General features: G+C 38.3%; 1 pseudogene; it reads right to left on the reverse strand.

Moving 5' to 3' along the window:
* The window catches only part of LOC113096264 (myosin light chain kinase family member 4-like), a 28,516-nt pseudogene extending 2,779 nt beyond the window's left edge, over positions 1 to 25,737 (reverse strand).
* Positions 25,738 to 26,216: the final 479 nt, after the last annotated feature.

Below are 26,216 nucleotides of genomic sequence, written 5' to 3' on the forward strand. Positions count from 1 at the left end.
CCAAATTCGCATCTGAATATCCAGGACATACCTTTCTGGTGTGACTGTAATGCTTTCATCTGTCTGGCCAGATGAGTTCAGCGCAGCTAGTTGGCTTTCTTCAGATAACAATAAAGCCTCGTCTTCTTTTGACCTTTCATCTTCCTCCTTTTTATCCTCCTCTTTTATCTGTAATAATTCAGCAACAATTTCTTGCTCTCTTGCTTCTTCTTCCACTGCATCCTGTTGTTTGTCATCTTTTCGTTCCCTATGTTTCTCTCCTTCTTGCTCTTCTTCAATAAGATCCAGATGTGCAGCTGCGCTGACTGCTGTCTCTGCCATGCATTGAGAAAGCTGATTGTTCTGTTTGTTGAGCTTCTGCACTTCTTCAAATCCAGCATTGACTAAGTCTTCAAAAGGAGGGGGAAAGAAATTAGCACAAAGAACAAAGAATCTTAAACATTATTAATCAGTTTATTTACAGATTTTCAATGTGACCTCTGGCTTTTAAACTCTGTTTTCTTTTCTTCCTCACCTGATGCATCCAGTTGTTTCTTTTTCTTCTGGGTTTTTAAACCTTTTTGGTACACTTTAGATTTCTCCTTCCCATCCTTTTCTCTAAACTAGAGAGAGAGAAAGAAATAACAGCACAATAGGACATTTATTAGAAAGGACAAAGGTAAACAGTAAGTATCTATCTATATGGTCACAAGTGAAGTGTCATAATACAGATTCTAACCAGTGTAAAAAAACAAAATGATCATTTATTAACAATCTTTTAAGTAAAAACACCTGCTTTCAGTGACAAGTACACATTCAAATGCTCTGAGCTGCTAATGCGCAATGAACCTGATATTTCTGATCACACACAATCATCTGCTATGAGCTGAATGTACAGCTGTGTCCTTGAGCTGCTACTGAGAATCACTCATCATGTCATCGGTCAATCTGTTTCCTAAATGCCTCAAGCCAATGACAAGGACAATGAACCTGGCAACCCATGTTCTAGAAAAGCCCCTGGTGGAAATGCAGCACAGCTAGACACAAAAATAAGTTGGAAAATAGAGAAAGAAACATGCTATCCAACTATTTTGGATAAAGAACAAACTTCACACACCATAAAAAGCAAATGTGAAAAATTCTTGGGTAAGATAAACAGACAAACAAAAATGTTACAAAAATGGGAATATTTTCATTGTACAGAAGTCCACCTTTGAACAACAATAACTCATTCATTAGGTCATCTGCTTCACAGATGTTACTAACTAATGCTAATTTTGCACATAATTGTTTGTATACTGAGAAAAAGTGTCTTTGTTAATGTATTTGGCTCATTCGTTCACTGTAGTTTGTACTTGTTCACAAATGAGTAATTTCAAACAAAGAACTGGTGCATAAAACATCTAAACTTACCCTGCCGCTGGATTTTGAGTGTGTTTTTTTTCAAGAGATCTGCCAATTTTGAGTGTTTCAACACTTCGGCAACAAAATTGACAACCTGCTGAATGCCGCTGACCAGTCGCTCCAAAGCATCAAGTCGCTGATCCTGTGTTTCCTCCTTCTCTCGTACAGTTTCTATCACGACACGCACATCACACAACATCTGCTCAATAATTCGTCCACCTGCAGCTGTGCCTTGATCTTGACCGATGGTATCTAGTCTTTTCAGAGACGCTTCCTGCAGGGCGAGGAGTTTGTCCATCTTATCACTCAGATCATTGACTTGTCCTTCAATATGTACAAGAGAAGAGGACGAGGAGGATTTCGATGAAGGCTCACCAGAAATCGATGAAGATGGATGTTTGTTTGAGGTAGAAAGCGAAGCTCTTTTTGCTGTTGCTCTTCCACCATTCAGTCGTTTCTGAGGATGAAGTGGTTTGGGGTCATAAACCCGAGCAAGAGACTTCACAAGATTAGAGCTCATGATGACACTAAAACAAGTTCAAACAAATAGAAGTTTAGCTTATTTTCTTCACGTCCTCTTGAAAATGCTTCCAAACCTACAGTTCATTTGTTCCCCGTCTCATTCCCTTGCTTTCTCTCTGTATGGTGTCTTCAGCTTCAAAACCGATGCTTTTTATAGGGGTAAGCATGCTTCTTCCTATTGGCCGGCGTGTGAGTGGTCAATGCACTGTTGCTGTTATCTTCTGGAGGAGGGTCTGTGGTGTGGTGTGCGATTAGAGTTGTGAATCCTGGACCAGGTGTGAAGACATTGAAACCAGAGTGAGTGCAAGAAAAAGAGCCCGATGGATTCAAAGAGCGACGTATCGACAGCACCAACAGATCTTTTCAGTGCAAAGACTGTTAAACCAGTAGATTTCTCCTGATCGACTGAAAAACAACACCCCAGATAAAGGGACTGTGTTCACATGTTACTGTACAGAACTCTGACCCCTTTGTTCTAGGCTAGAGAATGCAATGAGCCACAATGAACCAAGTGCAAATGTGTGATTGAACAAGAGCAGGTGCGCACAGCTGAGTCTATTGAAAAACGGGCACAGAATAGTTGTTGGGACATTGAAATGGCTCAGACTTCTATTTTCAACCGGGTTCCACTGTCTTGAAATTCAGCAAAGCTCTATATGAGCCTGAATTTGAACTGTATGAGAAAAATGCTTTTGACTTCTAGAGTATGTTTTAGAAGCAAAGACTATTTGTCTGTCTGATAGGAAATTTCATGTGTGTTATTTGCTGTTTTTGTTGTTTTTTTTTTGTAGTTGTGAGGTTTACGAGCAATTTCTGAGTGAAAACTCAGCTGTTTCAACGTCAATTTTTCTCTTTAATAAAAAGAAAACACGTAGATGGAAGTTTAAATGTTTGCTGTGATGTTTGTTCCCACAGTAATGAGAAAATACATAATATTATATCAAGGAATATTAAAACCAAAGATGATTTCCAAAGATCTAAAAAGTCCTAGAAATTATAACAGTTTTTGCACAGAGATACCATCCACAGCCACAGATCCAATACCTTCGCCATGCCCTCAATGCACCTAGTTATCAAGGCACTATAATAGAAATCATTTTCTGTGAAAACTGACAGTGTGCCACAGAGGCTGTCAAAAAAGCCTAACTTAATATTTAACAAGGAGTATTCCTTTAAAATCATTCCAGCTCACATAACACATACAAGACCTTTTCCACACTAATCTTTCAGCCAGTCAGCAATGAACTGGCCTATAGTTGCTAACCTTTTTACAACACCTTCCTGTTTGCCATATACAGGAATCTGACCATTCCTTAAATCACATTAACACCCATAAGAAATAGGAATTTAATAAAGTATCATCTAAATTAATAGATTCACACAAGTAAAGAGAATGACAGTAAGCCGAGACAATCCACAGACAGCTGCTACAGTGTACTTTTACCATAAACAGATAGATATAGTCCTGCTAAATGCCCTTTTCACATGCTACACTGTAACCTGATAGCTTGTAAATATTAACAAAACAACTAAGCAGAGGGACCGATAGCTAAGCGTACAAAAATCTTATTTTAGACTGGATAGTTGTGTGCCACACTTTATGTGATAGAGCACTCCATTAAAAGCATACAGGTGATTGCTTGAAGGAGTAATGGTTTGTTTTCTGATTGGCTGATGTATTAATAGCTAGCCCCTGAACATTCAGTAATCTCGAGAGGATTGGTGGCACCTTTGGTATGTGAACTTGATAATGTGAAGTGAGCTCCACCGTTCTGACAACAAGGGCTTATAAAAAGAGACTAAGTGCTCACATTCCTTTGTGTGATGGAGAGGTTTGTGTGCGTACATGCCTGACTGTGTGTTTTTGTGATTTAATTACTGGTTACAAAACCATCTAGCCTCACGTGGAGATGGAATGAAGTGTCATTTATGAACACATGATTATATAAGAATGTGTTTTGCAATAGAAATGCATCTTCTTGCATAAAACCCATGGGTTCAATCAGAGGGACTGTCATTCACCCATGACTTTTATACACTGGAACAATTTTGCATAAATCTACAAGATCAAATAAGCATATTAGAATGATTTCTGAAGGATCATGTGACACAGATGGTTTGCTGAAAATGTATATTTGCCATTGCAAGAATAAATGACATTATAAAATGGATTCATATAGAAAATAGTTCTTTTTGAATTGCAATATTTCTTGTTTTTACTGTATTTTTGCGAATATATTAAGACTTGCTGATATTTCTTATATTGACGGGGTGGTGTATGGCACTCATGTTTCCTTTATGTCTTGGAAAGAGACTGATAAACAAACAGAAATTTAATGAGGTGGAATAGAATGGCATCGCGTGTGTTACATAATGGGGTAACATGATATGATGGCCCTGAAGAGATGATCACAGATGGGCAAAGAGCTAGGGATTATATAGGGTGTAGAATATGTGTAGAATGACAAACAGGACTCACACAGAGACATAATTCATACTTTAGCAGCTGCAGACTGATTGTATAAACTGTCTGACAGTCACAGCAGATGTCACATAACTTCAGTGCACCAGAGTACACAAACAGATCTTAAAACACATTATCATTTGATATGAGAATCACATTAGTGTTTTATCATGATTTTAGGCTTGGTAAAATAGGTTTATAGCCTCATAAACATTGTATAGAAATGAATTTACATTCATTAAACAGCAGTTACATTTATAACAAAACATGAAGTAAAATGTATGCAGTATTATTTAAAAATATAAAATGCAACTGCTGTATCGGTAATAAAGTCAATTCTCATTAGCATGTGAATTATTAAATGACATACGAAGGGGTCAAATTTTTTACTGAAACTCCGTCCGTACTTTTGGTTCATCTCACACAACCTAAATTGGATTTTGCTGTGTCTAGCACTGGTAACTAACACATACATACATAAACTAAGCATTTAAGGACAAAACTGTCTTGTTTCTAAAATACTAAACATGATATTCTGTGACTGAATGGAATCATTGCGTGAAGTTAAAAAATCATAGTGTGAGTCTGTGTCCATAATATACTATATGAAATGTGTGTGTCAACTCAGATCTGCAGACTATGTAGTGTATTCCAACCATAAATGTTGTTAACCAAAGAGTTAATGGTTCCCTACTGAAAATGTATTTCAATACTATAGTTCAAATCTATTTACTGAAATATCACTTGAGACTTATCAATATAAAAATTATCATTAAACTTTATTTGGGATATAATTTTCCTAATATTAAGCCTAAAATGAGTTTTAATGTCACCATTGAAGAGAACTGCATGATCTTTGAATAATATCGGTCTTTAAATGCAAGATATTTTAAGTGTACCTAAAATATATTAGCACAATCAAATATACTTCAGTATATCTTTAGTTAGACCTCAGCAATACTTCCACACAATTAAAGTGCATTAAACACAAAATTATTTGGAGTATTTTTATGAAGCACATAAATATATAAATGTATTTGTAGTATACTTAGCATGAAATAAATGTATTTAAAATAAATTTCAATAGGGCAGTCAATAGCGGGAAAAATACTATGGAGGTTAATGGCTACTGTAAACTAATTGGTTACCAACATTCTGTGTTCAACAGCAGAAATACACTCATGCAGGTTTAGAACAACTTGAGGGTACTGTAAATGCTGACAGAATTTTCATTTTTGCATGAACTATCCCTTTAAACTGTGACAGTTCATGTGATATACCACAAGGGGGCAAAGATTACATACAACTGTATGCTAGAAATCTATTTTGTAGGAACCTACTAGAATCCTCAAGGGTGCATGTACAATATCAATTCATGGTTTAACAATAATAATTCAACTAAATAACAACACAATGTTTTTTCTGTCCTTGTATGACAACTATGTCCCCAGAACAACCAGTCTGAATGCGATGACAGCCCATAAAATCAGACTGCTGCTGAATACCTCTTTAACTACCTGAAGAGACTGAGTGTCAATCACCTTTTTAATGGCTCAAAATTAATCCCCTTATAAATGTGTTAGATGCATCATGCTGGCACAAGCAAGTGGAAATGTCTGCACTGGCCAGAGAATGTCCACTTGCGTGTGTGATAAAGAACAAATGTACAGGTGCAACAGTAACCGTACACCAACAATGCAATCCTTACTAGAAACTGTAAGCAGAGAACTTTAAAACCGGTGTGGATGTGCATATACGTGCACATGTATGTGTCTGCAAGAGTGTGTGCATATATAGAAAGAGCATGCGCAGGAGGCTATTTCAGGGTGGGAGGTAACAAAATGCCCCCCATTCCCTGATGGATTCCATCCACCCTACATATTTATCTTATTTTCCAGTAAAATATCCCTATGTGAAGATTTACAAGTAAACATTCGCTAAATATTTACTTTTACATTTAAATAAAAAAAAATGTCAGAAGCAAAATTACTTAAATTTTAAGGCATGTTTTTTAGTGAACATATATTCCCCATATATTATAATATAATTAACATAATGGTAACATTCCCAAGCAAGTGACCCAGTTGGAATAAGAAACCCAGTTGTTTCTTAATAAACTTAACTGAGGTTTATTTTTAAACAGCAATATGGTCAATAATTCAAAATATAGGGTGATATTATGTATGTAATACAAAAGAATATTGAATAGTAACCTTTTTTTTCACTTTTTTAATTTTTATTTTAAGCAATTTAACCATCACCAGTATTAACAGCACGTAAACAGCTAAATAAAATAAGGCTTGGTTTTTATGTCATTTCAAAGTGCAACTCCATTTAAAGTTTTATGCTAACAAATAACATTATAAAGGTGCAAAAACCTCAATTCAAAGACATTAAAGGGATAGTTTACCCAAAAATGAAAATTTGATGTTTATCTGCTTATTCCCAGGGCATCCAAGATGTAGGTGACTTTGTTTCTTCAATAGAGCACAAACTGAGATTTTAAACACAAACCGCTGCAGTCTGTCAGTCTTATAATGGATGTGAATGGGAATCAAGGCTAAAACTATCTCTCAAATGGACTGTTGACACTCTAGAGTATCTACAATCTCTATTAGGAGTGTCAATGGTCCACTTGAGAGACAGGTGGCAGTAATGCATTTATAAATCTGCAATCCGCAGTCTAGGATTTTTTGTTGTTGTTGTTGTTGTTGGGGGTGCTAAAGAGGGGCTTAACAGTTTGGAGGGGTTGATAAAAAAAAAACGAATAAAATTGAGTGAAAGTAATGAATGTCTACAAGCTTCAGCTATCTATCTGCTGTAAATAGCATAAAAATTCAGCCACCTTGTGTTTTTTTTATATATATATACAGCAGCTTCGAAAAAGGCAAATAAAAAATATTCTGTGGTATTAAACTTCTCATATGCCACTGTTATTAGTAATATTACTTTTAATTCCAAATGCCAAATATGACATTTACAAATCAATATGATATGAATGCACATAGAAAAGAGAGAAATTAGGGATCTTTTCTTTTATCATAGTTTTATTTTATTTATTTATTTTTATTTTATTTTTTACATGTCAACGATAGCTAGAGATATTGTCAAAATTAAGAGGACTTAGCATTTCCAATTAATGTAGGCCTGTTACATTTTTCTTATTATTAAGCCTATTATTATTATTATTATTATCACTGCATGAAGCACTATGAGGATAATTAAAGTTTAGGCTATTAGCTTACTCCTCACTGAAAATGTTTAAAAAAAATTTTTTTTTTTAAACAGGTCTATTAATTTATGAACACTGCAGCCAATCAATGACGATTAAGAGGAGCTTTATTTTGTGCACCGATTTTCAAAACCAGCTAGTTTAACACAAAATTACTTTCTTCTAATGTTTTTCAACAAGATAAATATTAAGGGAATAATTTAAGACATTTTTATCTATACCATTATCAGCATATGTTGAATTAGTTTCGTCATTTGTTGTCTCAGATAATATAATAATAATAATAATAATAATAATAATTCCTTACATTTATATAGCGCTTTTCTAGCACTCAAAGCGCTTTACATAGACAGGGGGTATCTCCTCATCCACCACCGGTGTGCAGCATCCACCTGGATAGTGCGCCAGAACGCCCACCACACACCAGCTTACTGGTGGAGAGGAGACGGAGTGATGAAGCCAATCAGAAGATATGGGGACTGTTAGGAGGCCATGATGGTCAGAGACCAATGGGCGAATTTAGCCAGGATGCCGAGGTCACACCTCTACTCTTTTCGAAAGACATCCTGGGATTTTTAATGACCACAGAGAGTCAGGACCTCGGTTTAACGTCTCATCCGAAGGACGGTGCTCGTTGACAGTATAGCGTCCCCATCACTACACTGGGGCGCTAGGACCCATACAGACCACAGGGTGAGCACCCCCTGCTGGCCTCACTAGCACCTCTTCCAGCAGCAACCTAGTTTTCTCAGGAGGTCTCCCATCCAGGTACTGACCAGGCTCAGCCCTGCTTAGCTTCAGTGGGAAACCAGTCTTGGGCTCCAGGGTGATATGGCTGCTGTAATATGCTCCACTAATGCATTAATTTTTACTTTCACTTTACTCTTGCGCACAGTTCACACGTTGCTTGCGTGTGTTGCTTGACCCCTCCCCCATAATATCAATTATTTATAGGCCACATATTAGGCACTTTAAAAGGGTTTTGGAATGTTTATTTTTCAATTTTAATGAAAGGAACACCAAGAAACAGGAACATCATAAGGAAACCCCTTGGGGGTCGCCAGTGGATCCCCATAAAGCAAGAAGAAGAAGAAGACGCATCATGCGCCTTCAGCTGAGAACGCGCTCAGGAGAGTTCAAACAGTTCGGACATTGCGTGAATCAGAGATAAAAATAAAAAAAACTGATACAAATACTGTTCAGTTTCAAGCATGGACCAATCGCTTTGTGTCTTTACACAGCAATGTATGAGCAGGAGGGTTTAATTTGGGTTTGTTTGAATATGTGTATTGGTTTGTTTGTTTTATTGTATGTTTTAGTTGTGATTCCTATTCACATCCATTACAAGACTGATAGACTGCAACGGTTTGTGTTAAAAATCTCAGTTTGTGTTATACTGAAGAAATACAAAATCGCCTACATCTTGGATGCCCTGGGGGTAAGCAGATAAACATCCAGTTTTAATTTTTGGGTGAACTATCCCTTTACGACTGTGCTGCACAGTGCAATAAATTTATTTTTACTACAAATTTATATTAGTCCAAAAGGGTTACCTGGGATTGCTTTATATCAACATAGGGATAATCTTATTTTTTAATGTCTCAGTAGGAAATATATTGTTTGAGACATTTAGCAATTGAGAGGTAATGAATGCAGCTCTGGAAATCCATAATTTAATACAAATAAAGCTTATGACTTAGGTAATATAATACAATCTAGTAATATAGTCCTAAAATCAATAAAAGTGAATGCAGTTCATGCTGCTGTGCTGAATCACAGATGACACAACAGTCATCTTTTCTAAATGCATGCATTCAAATTTCTTACAGTATATTTAGCAAAACTCTGTTCATTGTAAAACAGCTTATTAAATTAAAAATTATGAGCATGGTTAAACTATGGCTAGCTGAAGAACAAGAGATATTTAATTAAATTAATTGAAAACAAATTTTATTTATTTATAAATATATAAACCTGGTTATTGTGCATTTAAACACATTTAGTATATTAGTACTATCACTTTCCCCCCTTTCATCCATGACTGACAAGTATTTGTAGTGTTTTGTGTAACCCAAATGAATGAGAATTTTCATACATGCAAATCAAATACACAAATCTTAAGCTTAGGCCTAAAAGATGGCAGACATCCCTCAATATGTATACAGTATGGTCACATGGTGACACCTAACAAGTCTGCAGTCTTTCATAGTGCAGAGCTGTCAATATGAACCTCCCTCCCTCTTCACCTCCTCAGACACCTCTAAATCAGACACGAAGACAAGAAGACTTGAGTTAAGCCAGAATTTTCACATTAGCACATGCTGTTCTAAACCAAGGGACAGATTATTTCAGGAGTAACACTATATTTTCTGTGCTTTTCCTAACACGTCAACACTTATCTTTACTTCATAAATTTTTTTATGGCAAACATTAAAGTAAATTAGATTTTTTTGTGTGTTGAGAGTGAACTACTCTAAAAGAGCAGATCAGAGTGGCAGAGACTTCCACATACTGTATAAAGTACACTTCAGAGTTCCATTTTTTCATGCATTTAAGGCACAAATCCCATACTCGCTTGTTTTTCTTAAAATATATAATAACAAAAAAATCTATCTAGTTTTAAACATCAAATGTCTATAATGGGGATTTTTATTATGTAATATTTACATTCTAAATGTACAAATTTATCTGTATGCCATATTTTCAATGCAAAAAAAAAAAAAAAAATGAATAAAAAGATTCTTATTATTGCTTGATTGTCCTCTCTACAAAAAAAGTTCCTCAATGTGCACCCAAAAGTCATTATTTAGTCACCCTCATATTGTTCCAAACCAATATGAGTTTCTTCTGTTCAAAAGAAGATAATTTGAAGAAATTTGGTTACCAAACAGCTGGTATTAACGTCTATACAATTTTTTATCCATAATATCCAAGTCAGTGATTACATTCAACAGTTTGGTTGCAGACATTCTTCAGAATTAGTTTGTGTGTGTGTGTGTGTGTGTGTACATATATTTGTGTGTTCAACAGAAGAACGAATCTCATAGGTAACTTGAGGGTAAATAAATGAAAATGTTCATTTTTGTGTTAACTAGGGGAGGGCAATATTCTTGTTGACATGATTAGCCAGTAGACATTTGTCAAATTTAGTTATTTGGAGTACTGCGTCTATCACATTTCACATTCACGTGACCTTGTTGTACTATGTAGTCACGAAAACACATATCGTCTGTATGCGTTTTAAGCATTGCAAATGACTTTAAGCTGTTGAAGTGCAATCAGCAGTGAAAGAGAACTCATTTCGCTATATACGCACGCTGTCTGAGAGACTGTTTCTGAGTGCTGTCAGAGAAGTGTGTGCAAGGAAAGACACGTATAACTCATAACTATTTTTGCCACTTTATAGGCAAACAGAACAGGAAATAGGAACAGGAAAATAAACACTCTTGTATGTATCAATGTATCACACTCTTGTATGTATGTATTGCAAGCATCCTCGTAAACACAGTAATTTAGGCTTTAAATGTGTAAGCAAACAGCTGAGAAAGAAAAAGTGTAACAGTATATTGGATCTGGGCAGCTCTTAAAGTGACAGCAGTATAATATTCCTGCTGTCTGTCATTCACATTCACATTAATCAAACCACAAAAGAGAAAAAAACTCTCACTAAATTTAAATTAATTCACTTTTCTTATTTTAATACGAATACAAATATATATATATATAAATATAACCATTAGGCCACGACTTCCCATAGAAACAGTGAAGAATATGCAGTGTTTTTATACAGTACATTTGATTACATTTGATGTATGTAGCATTTCTTTCTTTTTTTTTTTATGTGTTTTTGTTCTTTTGCTTGTAATAACTTTCTTATTTAATCACTGAATAATTACTTGTCTTCAGTGGGTTTGGGGGGTGGGGTATTAATCTTTGTGATATTGACTCTGGTGACAAGATTTATGAAATTTCTATGGTATCAGAAACGTAGATACCATAAAGACATTATTTAAAGCAAAACAACTATATATCATTACCTTGAAATAAAATTACTCATATTGTAATATGAGATTTTGTTCATATCACTTACCCCTAGGGTGAAATGTGCCTTAAAAAATTGTGATATCTAAGAAATTAACTCATTTCGACCTGACCCTTTTGGGGGAAGTCATGGCCTAATGGTTGGGACAATGGGAAGTCAAGTAAATGATATTACCCCCCTTTATTAATGTATTAATATTAAAATAAAGCAATCAGCTAGCAGCACTTCATGACTACCAATAATGAGTCAGTTATAATTACCTCATGCACTATATAAGCAACACTAATATTTGTGGTTGAGACACATGTTGTTCTGAATGCCACTTGGGTGGGATGTCAGATCACTGAAATGACAATGGTGTCGAAACTAACATGAGAGAAGGAAGACAGTGAATCACAGTACACCTTCACTCTTTTTACATGTGTAGTCTAGACGTTTCTATGAAGATGTTGCATTTCTCTCTATTAGACTATTAGATATTAGCAGTGCAGTTTAATCATTTCATTTTCAAAATATTGCTATTATAATTGTGACAATTTAGCAATATATTCATTGATTTATTAAGCATAAGTATATAAAAAAGTGCTCTTAGTTAAAGATCTTTCTGTGATATTACTATGTTGCATGATTAGTTCTGTTAGGCCTTTGTCACGTCACATCACTTCTTCTATGATAAGTCTATCTTATTTACTTTATATGGGGAAAAAACCACTTTATTTTGATAGTCCACTTTAGACATTCTACTAACAGTAAGTAACTTTGCAACTAGCAGTCATTAGAGTATTAGTAGACTGTCTGCTTAATATCTTCTAACACTTTACTTTGATGAGTCCACAACACACAACACATTGACTATGAGCAACTTTTCACTGTCAATGTATTCGACTATGCCTAAACCTACTGTAATCTAACAGTTTAATCTGAGAGCTAGCAGACTTAGTTGACATGTAGTTACAAAGTTACTGATAGTTAGTAGAATGTATAAAGTGAATTATCAAAATGAAGTGTGACCAGACCTATAAACCACACTGAGTAAATATTAGGTGCCCTTGGATTCTATATATCACCTTAAAACCCCTGTGAATTTGAATCAGTATTATCAAAACTGTCTGCTTTGTGAAAAAGTGCAAAGACAACTCATTTCAAATCAAAACAAAATGTACAATTCTATATATCCAACAGGAATCTCTGAAGTGGACAAAATCCTAAATATCATAATTATATTTAGCTTTTAAATTAGTTTCTTCTGTGCATCAATGGGTAGCCATGCATCAGATAAACCCCCAGTCTAAAAAACTGATTTTCTTTCTAAAACTCAATTAACTACATTAATTAATTTTTATTCATAAGAACATTATGCAATATTGCTACATGATATAATGCTTAGCTCATTAGTTGGAAATTTAGTTAATTCAGTTTTACGTCTTCAGTTCTATATTTTCTTTAAAGACCTCATAATTACCATCGTGAACCACTTTAGGGGCTCTATATCATACATTTACAGCTATTTGATTTAACTTTACCATGGATTATTCAAAGCTAATAAAACATGCTCTATGTAATATAAGACGTTGCTTAGCATTCAAATCACGACTACATGTAAATACAGTCATGTGGATTAGCACAAAATGAAATTTGGAGGAAAAATATTGTACCTGAATGTCAATAGATGCACTTTCTGGTGAACTGTCTCTTTTCCTCTTGTATGTAAATAAATTCCAAAATCGTCTCCATAGGATTGATGCAACCAAACACACACTTCCCACAATCCATAGGTCCTTATCCTGCAAGAAGTTCTCCATGTCACCTACATTCACACCCAGCAAGTCTCCACACAACTGCAGCTTATTCTTTTTAACAATCCTTTTCTTGGTCTTAGCAGTTTGTCTACTTCTCTATCTCTTTCTGTAAATGCCAGTCTGGTTGTTGACATGAGCCGTGCAGGCGAGCTACAGATTACGAAAGGTGGGCAGTCACAGCAAAGGAGAGACGTGGGTAACGGGGATAGAATGCTCCCCCTCTTCCATATAAGGAGCAAAACATCTGTCAGTCAGTGAGACAAGAGGTGGACAGGTGGAACCCTGGCTCCACGGCAAACGGAGGGCAGTTAGCAGAACTTGATGTATCCTTTAACGTTAGACACAGCACTTAAAGTGCTCACTCACACTCTCTCTTACACACACACACACAATGGGGTGAATGGCACATGGTCTGTATAATCTATCACATCCATACGCAAGCAGCATACTCAGCATATCTAAGGTACACTGATACTCTAGAACATTTTTAAGAGAAATGGCAACTTGTCACAGATTCTCCACATGTGTGACTACTATAATCAGACTAGAGATATGTGCACGTGCACGATGACATTCAAACACACAGTCACAGCTATTCAAAACACCAAGGCTGTGTAATCACACTCACAAAGCGATAAGAGATATGTTGGGGGTTAAACTGTAACAGTAGCGATTGATTTAAATAGACTACAGTTCTTGAGTTACTTCTTTCTGACTTTGCTTTTCACCCTATAGGTCATATGGCACAAAGTCACAATACACAGTAATATAAAACAACAAGAATTCGTATATTGAACATTTGTAATATTAATAAATAAATAAAAATTGGTGTGGCTGTGTGTGTGAATTTTTTTTATATATATGCGCCTATATATACATATGGATATATATACTACATATAGCCTTATGCAAGGAGCATAATAGAATATGCAGGATATATTAATTTAAATATAACTATTCATAATGAAACATTATTAAAACTGTATATTAAAAGGTAAAAGGCCCAACCAAGACAAAATAAATTAATATTTTGTAATAAATAAATAAATAAAATCTTGTTATTATAAAATCCATGATCTGTCCAGTGACCAACAGGTTTCCCTCAACTACAAGCAGCTAGATGGTACGTTTAAAGGTGTGTTTAAAGAGTTATTCCCACTAGAAATTATTATTATCATTTTTTTTAATGCTAACCACATTAGTTTCACATCACTGATATAAGAAATGTCACAGTTGTAGTCGTATGCACTGGCCTATTGAGTCCAAGTAGGCAAGCAATGCAGTAAAATATTACATGAACTGGCGCCCCCTTCTGGACGGTCAGTAAACATAACATATACAGTGCCACTGCACGTTTACGATAGGTTATACATCACCTTACTGCTTTTTTGAAAGTTGATAAATGTTTATAATATATTTATGACAAACGTTTTGGGGTGTGCTGGCATGGAACAACATTACAATAAACCAATCAGAATTGAGGTATAACTTTTCAGGAAATATCTGTTTTAGGCTTAGAATCAGCTATCATTTCCCTCTGATTTTACGAATAAATTATGGGTAGGGTTAGGTTTAGGGGTGGGACTGTGTTAAGTCGTTATTTTTGGACAATAATGTTGATCCAGGAACATGTCTTCCTTGGCAAAATCGCATGTGTATGTTGGACTGCGTGTTAACGTGTGCATGTGCAATCTCAGTAAAAATACCCACAAGTATGGCATAGCTTGTAAGTGAAGAAAGTATTTCAACGAAAAAATTTTGTAATTATTTTTCAAATGAACTATGATATTCTGTCACATACTACAGATAATAATGTCCTAATTTTACAAAAACAAACAGGAAATTTCTTCAGTTATAATGGGGGTAATTCATGGTAATACAGCTCCCTCTATGGGCATATTTAAAACAACACAACTGCCTTCAAATAATATACAGCGACTTATACACTACCGTTAAAACTTTTGGGTCGAGAGATTTCTTAACAATTTTGAAAGAAGTCTCACCCAAGGCTGCATCTATTTAATCAAAAATACAGCAAAAAAAAGGTAATAATGTGAAATATTGTTACAATAAAAAATACCTGTTTTGTATTTGAATATGTTTTAAATTTCATGACAATTATTCTAATATGCCAATTTGGTGTTTAAGAAACATTTATTGTTATTATCAATGTTGAAAACTGATTTAAAATGCTTGTGGAAATACTAAAACTTTTTTTTTTTTTGATAAATAAAAAGTTCAAAAGTACATTTGATCAATTTAATGTGCCTTGCTGAATAAAAGTATTCTTTCATATTAATAAAAAATCTTCCTGACCCCAACCTTTTGAACAGTAGTGTAAGCATTCCTTCTAACAAAAAAATCATTTTTTTTTTTCAAATTAACCTCCAGAATTTTAGTTTTTAATTATTATTATTTTTATTTTTGTCAGTGTCTAACTTTTTTTCTTTTGTAGAGTTACCTGCTCCAGGGTCTTTAGTTGGACATGTTTGAGCTCCCAGTAGCAACGCATTCTTTCTACTCGTTCAAGCTGGCCAAAAAATGCAAGTTGACCAATGCCAAGTCCCTTGACCCGTGATTCCTCTCCCTCCATGGTTCTGTTGTTATGAAATGCAGGACATGGATGGGCAGCAGCTGTTTTACTAGACGTGGCACACTTCCTCTTCTTGTCTGCAGTAAACTTTGTATTGTCTTTTGAGCTAGAGAGAGAGAGAGAGAGAGAAAGCAATCAACCAATCAATCAATATGGGGGAAAACTCACTAGGCCTTGAAGTCAGCTGATTCTGATACACAAGCTTTATTAGACTGATAATGCTTCTATCCACCTTATTTTGCAAGATGTAGCTTCTGTTAATGTGTAAGATTTTCAATTCATTAATATAGTGCAGGTAGAATGAATCACTAGAAGATTAAGAGAGTTCAGTAAACACTTAAAATGATAATAATGATAACAAATACTAGTTTGCAATATAAGCAGCATAACAGACTGTTTTGAACCACTAATGACACCAGATACAACACTTCAATAAACCTCAAGTTAATAATGAGTAGGTTACATTTTAGACACAATATTGCCATTACTTTGTCTATGTTGCTAACCCAACACAAAAATGGCTGTTTAAACTATTCACACGGATTATTCAACAGAGCAACACAAAGTAGAGCATTCCTGAATGAATCGGTTCAGAATGAATCAGCTCAGTGAATGATTCAATGACTCACAAAGACTGCTGGATTCAGAGCTGTATACTATCATATTACCCTTACTATCTGAGCCATATAATTAAATGGAAAAAACAGTAAAATGCTGATATACCATTTTAAAATCAGCAAGTCACTAGTTTTGTTTCATAATGAATCTGCATTCGTTTTGGGTAAAATAAATGAGTGAATTACTCGCACTTAAATACAATTTGCCCTCACCTACTGCCATAAGGATGTAACTGCAGAAAGAGTCAGTGAAAACCACTTATACACAAACTTACAGAAAACAGACATTAATTATTGAATGTGACAAATCTTTATTTACTTTTTTACATATATATACAGGTGCTGTATCTCAATAAATTAGAATGTCAAAAATTTGAATGTTAATTTATTTCAGTAATTCAACTCAAATTGTGAAACTCATGTATTTAATAAATTCAGTGCACACAGACTGAAGTAGTTTAAGTCTTTGATTCTTTTAATTGTGATGATTTTGGCTCACATTTAACAAAAACCCACTAATTCATTATCTCAACAAATTAGAATACTTCATAAGACCAATAAAAAAAAATGTAAGTGAATTGTTGGCCTTTTGGGAAGTATGTTAATTTACTGTACATGTACTCAATACTTGGTAAGGGCTCCTTTTGCTTTAATTACTGAATGAATAATATATATAATATGAATAATATATATATATATATATAATATACATGAAAGTTTACACCCAGAAGCATAGTAATAATGCTATTATAAGATAAAAGTCTACACTGAATAGTCTCTGCTGGACTACAATACACACAAGAACAGACTTGTAGTAAATGTATAAAATGATGTGTGTATGAGTGTTGAATACGAGTGTTGGGTCAGTGAGCAGGTGCAGGTCAATGCTGACGTCTGGGGTAGGTAATGGTTGAGGTTAGCAGCTATAAGCAGCTTTATGGGGGTCAGGTAGTCATTTTGTGCTTTTAACTTTAGACACTCAGGCCAAGTGGTCACCCTCAGTTTGAAAGAATGTTCTCCATACATGGACAAAATAATTATTACAGCTTGTTTAAAAGTGTGACTACAATGGCTACAATGTGACTGTGAAAGATGGATGATTCATCAATGTACTAAAAAAAGGACGGGGTTTCAAAAAGAAGATCAAACTAAAAATATAGATTGCAATATGATATTTAAAATATATATATGTCACTTGTAACAAAAAAGCTTGTCGCTTCATATTCAATTTATGCACTTAATCTATCACCATTGATCTAGGCTGCATTTAGACATCAGCTCTACCTCAACATACTCTCATAAGTACTAAGTGTGTTGTTCTCTTTCCAAGGGATCAGTTGAGATGCCATTCTGCGCATAGCACGCTGATCCATCTGCATGCCTTGGGGTAACAGAAAGTCCAGGAGTGGAGTGATCCCCCTGGGGCTGGGACACCCCAGCAACAAGAACAACGCTCTATTTTCAAACCAGACACAAGCCTCAATCAGCTCTGGCGCCTGTGGTGAAGCATTATTCCCTATAATGACATAAGAATGTTGGTTCCTCTCTATTAGTTTGGGAGAGCTTTTGTCACACTGTATTTTAGGTTCATATGTTAGGTCTTTTTCCATAATGCCAGTCGGTAATATTTTGATATAGAGCAGTGAACAAATCCTATCAAATAGTTTTGTTTTGCTGGGGGTTGTTGTTGGATTGGTGGATCTAAAAACACAATATTGTGGCTTTTTTTTTTTTTCCAGTGTAATAGGTGCGTGACTTTGTGATCTGGCCTTGCTGTTATATTCTCTGGTGCAGTGTTACAGAGTCTCAATTAAAGGGCTTTGAATGGCTTATGCTACAGTGAAGAAAGGCAAGCTATTTGACATTCTGTCAGCACATCTCAAGACAATCTCAGTTACATAAAATAAAATGTTTGTGCCTGCATTATCACTGTGTCACGGTAGGAAATCCAGTGTTTCCTCCGTGTCATGTTTTGTTATTGTTTTTGTACTTACGTTGTCTCCATGTGCTCGTTTAGTTGATTGTCATCACCTGGGTGTTGATTGTCTCGCTCCAGCTGATCGTCATCATACCTCTGCTACTTATACTCACCTCGCTCTCTCTCTGTTGTCAGATCCTCTCTTATGTCTCCATGCACTAGCTGGATTATCGTCTTCCGTGTTTGTGTGCTGGTTTGGATTCGTGTTGTCGTCCGCGTGTCAGTGTTCCGGTCTGTTCCTGGTTCCAACCATTGACCACCTTCACCTGCACCGCTGACTTCACCATCCCGCTCTTCTCACGCCACCGTAGACCTTCCTTGCCATTGCCAACACTCTGGACACTCTTTATCTATAAACTACATCTGATTGCCTGCAATTGCTTCCTCCTCTTTTATCTGTCGTTACAGTAGGATCTGACCATCATGGAAGCAGCAGGCGATCGCTCCCCATCTCATCTCGAAGAATTTCTGCAACGAGCTGTGGGTCGTATGGATCGCCAAGACAAGGCGATAGATGAGATGGGTCGAGCATTCCAAGCAATGGTGACGAAGGTGTCCGAGCTCGTTCTCCAGACGCAACAACAACAACAATCGTCACCCGCTGCGCCTCCCACGCCACCCACACCGCCGATCGTCTCCGGGGGGATTTCCCAGCCCGAACCACGCCTCCCCATCCCGGAGAAATATGCGGGTGAGCCAGAGTTCTGTCGATCTTTTCTGTCTCATTGTTCTCTGCACTTCGCCCTGCAGCCCCGCACGTTCTACACCGAGGAAATGAAGGTGGCATTCGTCTTATCTCTACTTACGGGAAGGGCTGCCCTCTGGGGGACGGCGGTGTGGGAGAACCAAGACAGCTGCTGTGCCTCGTTCCACGCACTTTCGGAAGAGATGAGACGGGTCTTCGACCGCTCCGCCGCCGGGAGGGAAGCGGCTTGGCTTCTCACGGACCTACGTCAGGGGGAAAGGTCCGTTTCCGATTATTCGATTGAGTTCCGCACCCTGGCGGCGGAGTGTAAGTGGAACGAGGAGGCGCAGTGGGATCACTTCCTGCATGGGTTGGCTGACCGCATCCAACAGGAGATCCGCGCCGTCGAGCTCCCCACTTCTCTCAACAGTCTGATTGACCTAACCATCAGAGTGGAGAATCGACTCGATCAAGCCACCAGACGGAGGGGGAGAGCAGTTCTCGCGAACAGACCGGAGGTTCAGTATCAGCGCTCAGATGTTGCGGTCAGCCCACCGGGAGATCTTGAACCCATGCAGGTGGGGCGAGCTCGGCTCTCCCGGGAGGAGAGGATCAGGCGGAGATCCCTGGGACTATGTTTATACTGCGGCAGTCAAGAACATCACATCCAGCGTTGTCCGGTAAAAGACCAAGCCCGATAGTAAGACGGAGGCTACTATCGGGTGGGATCTCTGCCAGAAAGACCTCATCTACATCGACACTCCTTCCGGTGAGTCTACGGTGGTCCACCCACGCACTCGAGCATCACGCCTTGTTGGATTCTGGGGCAGAGGGTAATTTCATGGACTTCCAGTTCGCTAGTAAGCTTAACATTCCTCTCACCTCCCTCAAACACCCCATTGCACCCTTTGCTCTCAATGGACACAGACTACCAGTCATCACTCAGACCACCTTACCTGTTTCCCTCACCACATCGGGCAATCATACTGAGGAGATATCATTCTACATTACGGACTCACCTTCATCCCCCATCGTTCTCGGTCACACCTGGCTTCAGAAACACAACCCCAGCATCAATTGGCGCCTTGGATCTGTGGTTAGCTGGAGCGAGGAATGTCATTTGTCTTGTCTTTTGTCTGCTGGTGTTAATGTTTCTGAGTCTGTGTTTCAGGGGGAAGCAGTGGATTTGGCTAGCGTGCCCGCGGAGTACCACGACCTGAAGGAGGTGTTCAGTAAGTCTCGTGCTGATTCTCTTCCTCCTCATCGTCCCTATGACTGTGCGATAGAGTTATTGCCAGGTACTTCTCCGCCTAAGGGCAAGTTATATTCTTTGTCTGTTCCAGAGACGGCGGCCATGGAGAAATATATATCCAGTTCTCTAGCAACGGGGTTTATCCGCCCTTCCTCTTCTCCAGCGGGGGCGGGGTTCTTTTTTGTGGGAAAGAAGGACGGATCCTTGCGACCTTGCATTGACTACCGAGGGCTGAACAACATAACGGTAAAGAATACCTATCCTTTGCCGCTTCTGTCTTCAGCTTTTGAGAGGTTGCAGGGAGCGTCCGTTTTCACTAAATTGGACTTACGTAATGCTTATCATTTGGTCCGCATCAGGGAGGGGGATGAGTGGAAGACTGCCTTTAACACCCCTAGAGGCCATTTTGAGTACTGCGTTATGCCGTTCGGGCTAACCAACTCGCCGGCAGTCTTTCAAGCACTCGTTAATGACGTGTTGCGAGACATGGTCGATCTGTTCATATATGTTTACCTGGATGACATATTGATCTTTTCTTCGTCTCTCCAGGAACACGTGCAACACGTACGACGAGTGCTTCTGCGGTTGCTAGAGAATGGATTGTTTGTCAAGGCGGAGAAATGCGTTTTTCATGCACAGTCTGTTTCTTTTCTAGGACACATCATTTCGACTGAGGGTGTTCGCATGGATCCTGAGAAGGTTAAGGCTGTGGTAAATTGGCCATCCCCAGAGTCTCGCAAGGCCCTGCAGAGATTTCTGGGGTTCGCCAATTTTTACCGGCGTTTCATTCGCAATTTCAGCCAACTAGCCGCTCCTCTGACCGCCTTGACCTCCCCTAGTTTGACGTTCAGGTGGTCAGACGCAGCTGAGGCTGCGTTTGCCAAACTGAAAAGCTGCTTTGTTTCAGCTCCCATTCTCGTCACCCCTGATCGCTCACGTCAATTCATAGTGGAGGTCGACGCGTCAGAGGTGGGGGTAGGAGCAGTGTTATCCCAACGCGCATCCTCAGACGGAAAGGTGCATCCGTGCGCGTATTATTCTCACCGTTTATCTCCTGCAGAAGTTAATTATGACATTGGCAATCGAGAGTTGTTGGCAGTCAAACTTGCACTGGAAGAATGGCGTCACTGGCTTGAAGGGTCGGGTGTACCTTTCATTGTATGGACGGACCATAAGAATCTCGAATACATTAGAACCGCCAAAAGACTTAACTCCAGGCAGGCTCGGTGGGCATTGTTTTTCGGTCGTTTCGATTTTACACTTTCTTACCGGCCGGGTTCCAAGAACATCAAACCCGATGCTTTATCCCGTCTTTTTGAGCGTTCCGATCGTACTGCTACTCCCGAGCCCATTTTACCGGGGACCATCATTATCTCCGCGCTCAGGTGGGAGGTCGAATCGAAGGTGTTGACCGCCTTAGAAGGGGTAACGCCCCCGGCTCGTTGCCCACCGAACCGATTGTTTGTGCCGGAGAGGTTACGGTCAGACGTTCTCCAGTGGGGTCATTGTTCCAGTGTTGCTTGTCACCCAGGGGTTAGTAGAACTAGATTTCTGGTCAAGCAACGATTTTGGTGGCCTGGTATGGCTCGTGACGTCCACGATTTCGTCTTGGCTTGTTCAGTTTGCGCTATTGGTAAGACTTCCAATCGACCTCCAGATGGGTTACTCTTACCGCTGTCTGTCCCTTCAAGACCCTGGTCCCACATTTCGCTAGATTTTATCACCGCCCTCCCACCCTCTAAAGGCAATACGGTGATTTTAACCGTAGTGGACCGGTTCTCGAAGGCGACTCATTTTATTCCCTTGCCCAAATTACCTTCAGCCAAGGAAACAGCGGTAGCTGTCATTGACCACGTCTTCCGCATACATGGCCTCCCGACAGACGTGGTTTCTGACAGGGGTCCCCAATTTGTGTCCAAATTTTGGCGAGAGTTTTGTAAATTGTTAGGAGCGACTGTTAGTCTTTCTTCCGGGTTCCATCCCCAGAGCAATGGTCAAACCGAACGAGCCAATCAGGATGTCGAGAGGGTTTTGCGATGTTTGGTTTCCAATAATCCTTCGTCCTGGTGTCAGCAACTCTCAGTTGTGGAGTACGCACACAATTCTTTGCCAGTGTCATCTACGGGCATGTCTCCATTTAAGTGTAGTTTAGGGTACCAACCACCTAATTTTGTCAGTACGGAATCCGAGGTTTCGGTCCCCTCCGCACACGCATTAGTCCAGAGGTGTCACCGCACCTGGACCAGAGCTCGCAGAGCTCTGCTCCAGGCTAGGTCGCGCACCAAGGCTAAGGCCGATCGCCACCGGTCGAAGCCTCCCCGTTACGTCGTCGGTCAAAGAGTGTGGCTTTCTACCCAGAATATTCCTATGCGGTCCGTTTCTAACAAACTTGCTCCCAAATTTATTGGCCCGTTTTCTATTACCAAGATTATTAATCCGGTTACCGTGCGTCTTAGCCTTCCTCCGGCGTACAGGAGGATTCATCCCGTGTTCCACGTCTCCAAAATTAAATCGGTGATTTCTTCCCGTCTTAATCCGCCTGCTCCGGTTCCCCCCCCGCCTCGTCTCGTTAATGGGGAAACCACCTATTTGGTTAATCGTATTCTGGACTCTAGACGGAGGGGACGCGGTTTTCAGTACTTGGTGGATTGGGAAGGTTACGGTCCGGAGGAGAGGAGCTGGGTTCCTGCTCGGGACATATTGGATCACCACCTTATAGATGATTACAATCTACAGGTAAAGCAGGCTGGGAACGTCAGGTGACGTCCTAGGGGAGAGGGTACTGTCACGGTAGGAAATCCAGTGTTTCCTCCGTGTCATGTTTTGTTATTGTTTTTGTACTTACGTTGTCTCCATGTGCTCGTTTAGTTGATTGTCATCACCTGGGTGTTGATTGTCTCGCTCCAGCTGATCGTCATCATACCTCTGCTACTTATACTCACCTCGCTCTCTCTCTGTTGTCAGATCCTCTCTTATGTCTCCATGCACTAGCTGGATTATCGTCTTCCGTGTTTGTGTGCTGGTTTGGATTCGTGTTGTCGTCCGCGTGTCAGTGTTCCGGTCTGTTCCTGGTTCCAACCATTGACCACCTTCACCTGCACCGCTGACTTCACCATCCCGCTCTTCTCACGCCACCGTAGACCTTCCTTGCCATTGCCAACACTCTGGACACTCTTTATCTATAAACTACATCTGATTGCCTGCAATTGCTTCCTCCTCTTTTATCTGTCGTTACACACTGCCAGCATTTATTATATGGCTCTGCTCAGTTTGCGGTACTGATATACTCAAATATGTCATCTGAGTGGTTAAGTCTTGATTAACTGTAAACATAGAAGATTTTTTTTTTTTTATGATGTTACACAAGTTTACCGTTTATCAGCTCTGCACCTCTGTGTATGAGATGCAACCAAAACACAGGTTTAAGAGATTCATTTTAAGTGGAAAAGGCACTATTTTTTACAGCTAAAGACATTAATTTGAACTATTTTAATGTGTTTAAACTATTTACACAGACAGATGATTTAACACAGCAACTCAAGGTAGCACACTTGGATGAATCAGTTCAGTGAATGATTCAATGGCTCATAAAGACAGTTTCTGGATTCTGAGCTGTATTACTCTTACTATTTGTGCCATATAACGAAATGGTAAAAACAGTAGGATGCCGATACACTATTGGTGATCCATAGGTTTATAATTTATACAGTTTAAAGTTAAATTACCATTGACAATAGCTAACCCTATGTAATGAACTCTACTGTTATAGGTTACATTGCTATTTGTTGGTTAAATAAAATATTTTACCTGTAAGAAACCATGTCTGGGTCGGTTTTTAACCTTTCATATCTCTTAAGTTCTCACCACCACTAAAAAGCCAATGTTGATTCTGGTTATATTACTGAATCTATCGTTCTCTACCCTTCTCCTTGTAGATTTTGCTTGTGCTATATGCGGGGTTTCTTAGCTTTTTGTTTTTATCATTGATTTGCCACTTTGCATGGTAAATGGTTAATATTTCTTGCTTGCTGTGACAAATAACTTTCAGCTTTATGCCATGTCAGAGTATCTGGAGAGGTAAAAGAAATCACAGTTTTGAAGATGGTTTTTATGATGTAATCACTCAATATTCAAATTTCTTGATAAATTGAAAAAAATGACAAAAACGGCATTTACAGATAAACATAAAATGAAGAGGATTTTGAGGGGAAAAAGGAACAAAAAAAGAATGCAAGATAGAAGTAGAAGATAGACTGGTAGAAGTCCTAAGAAAGGTTAACATTGCTTAATGGGATATTAAGTCAATGTTTTAATCTGTGTAGAACATTAACAGATTTTGTCTTTGTTAAAACAAATCAGATATGATTCTAGGGTTAGGATGTTCCTTTGATAGGGCCCTAAGAGAATATATCATTACGTTGGACCCCTAGCCAAGAACTCAGGGAGATTTTGGCAGCTTGTTCCTTGGAACATCACTTCTTTGGCGTCACTTCTTCTTAATTATTTTTGACTGACAGTTTTCACTTGCTAACATATGGTAGAAGAAACATTTAAGTTTGGAAGCTAGGAAAGATTGTCTTAAATCTCTGCCCAAATAAAGGATATTTCATATGGGTTTAAATCTCAGTTTAAATCACAATCTATGGGTTGAAATTTACTGATGAATGGTGGCTAGTCTGTAAAATGAAATGAAATACAATGACTATGAAGCTTGCGGAGCTATTTTGTACTCATATAGACGCACCAGGGAACATTTAATCTCTGATCTTATATCAACACCATCACTTTTCCAGCTACCTAATGGTAATAGCAGTGGAGTGTAAAATTACACATACTTTAATGTACTTTCCACTTATACCAATAGATTCAACACAAACATTTACCAACCCACATGCATCTTGATAGAGTTTAAGGATTAATGAAACACCATAGCAGCAGTTACGTTTAATAAAAGCATATAAGATTGCAGTACATCATATTATAGTGTTTTGTAGCATATATATATATATATATAATATACTGTGATATGTAATTTGGTTTCCACTTACTGGGTCGGCAAGTCCCTCCAGTTGAGGTTTTCCCTTTTCTCTTCCTTTAGCTGTAAAACACAGTCTGTATCAAGGATGTTAGGTCAGATCAGCCTCAAACATGGTGTCTTGTGAGCATAGTATACACTGTGTAAGTGGCACACGGTCAAATAAGCAAGGAGAGAGAGAGAGAGAGAGACTGTGGGATGTGGGAATGGGTCAGCAAAGTCAGAGATGAGTCAAGTGTAAATGTGCAGTGGGGGTGGAGGGATGTGGGGGGATAAGAGAAGCGCACGGAGTGGGAAGGGGGTTAAACATGTTATTGTAGAGGGTGTGGAATTTCAGTGCCATGTGTTCCCCTTTCCTGTGTATATGTATGTGTTTGTGTGGAGAATAAGTCAATAAGAGAATAATCAATTCATGATTGTAAAAAAAAAAAAAAAAAACTTCTCTCTCAGCTTACTTATTTAAAAATTGTCAGTTAAAAAACAAAAATCCCATAAATAACTTTTTGATTAATCAAACAGCATGGTTGGGGAGGAATTACTGTCCAGATAGGTGAGTCAATACACATTTTTAAGCAACTGTATGTATGCACATATCAATATTGTAATTTTTGTCA

The sequence above is a fragment of the Carassius auratus genome, unplaced genomic scaffold (genome assembly GCF_003368295.1).
Source record: "Carassius auratus strain Wakin unplaced genomic scaffold, ASM336829v1 scaf_tig00215898, whole genome shotgun sequence".
Classification (NCBI taxonomy): domain Eukaryota; kingdom Metazoa; phylum Chordata; class Actinopteri; order Cypriniformes; family Cyprinidae; genus Carassius; species Carassius auratus.